Below are 869 nucleotides of genomic sequence, written 5' to 3' on the forward strand. Positions count from 1 at the left end.
TGACGTATCATGACATAGAGTGAGCAATAGATCTGAACTTTGCCCTATCTTTCATCATCCTCATCCTCACAATCTCTGTCATACTTAAGCCCATTTTGCAGTCACCTCCTCAGGTCCTCTCATTGAGGGTCCTCCTTTCTTTCACTGACTCTCTGCCTTTCACAGCATGATGCCTCTTCCCAAGGTTAGTATTTCCTGTCAACAAGCCCAAAATATGTGAAATGAAGTTTCTCCATCCTTGCCTTTAAAGAGTCATCGATGACAACTGCTGTAAGATAAACTTGTTCTTTTGGCAGTTCATAGTATACACCTTTGCCATCACCTCAATCCAAAGGCATCAATTATTCCTTGATTTTTTGTATTCATTGCTCAGCTTTTAGATGCACAGGAAGCCATTAAAAAATACCATGGCTTAGGTCAGCTGCACCTTAGTCTTTAAACCTAGCTTTTACACTGTGGAGAGAAACTTGACAGCAGATATTCCAAATAAAACATTTTTTTTTTCTAATTTCCTGACTGCTGCTATCATCAGTGTAGACTTTGGATTTAAGTAAAATTATATAGTTGACAACTTCTATTACCTCTTGCTCCAGTGATATTTTCGTTTTCTTGATATTGAGATGTAACTCATATGTTCTAATTAAGTGTAATCTGATCTTCTTCAATGTATGTGCTTTGAGTTTTTGAGGTTTCTTGGGAAATGGACATGTTAGTTACTATGACACATTGAATGAAGTTGAGGAAAATTACATCAAGTCCACAGGAACCAAAATTTGATCTTAAATATATCCCACTTGAATTTCAAAACCATCTCAGGAACAGGTTTGAGGCCTTGAGCACCAATGAGCATAGGCCAAACGAGCTCTGGG

Source organism: Elephantulus edwardii, unplaced genomic scaffold (assembly GCF_000299155.1).
Source record: "Elephantulus edwardii isolate Elephantulus edwardi_28Jun2011 unplaced genomic scaffold, EleEdw1.0 scaffold00008, whole genome shotgun sequence".
In the NCBI taxonomy this organism is placed as follows: domain Eukaryota; kingdom Metazoa; phylum Chordata; class Mammalia; order Macroscelidea; family Macroscelididae; genus Elephantulus; species Elephantulus edwardii.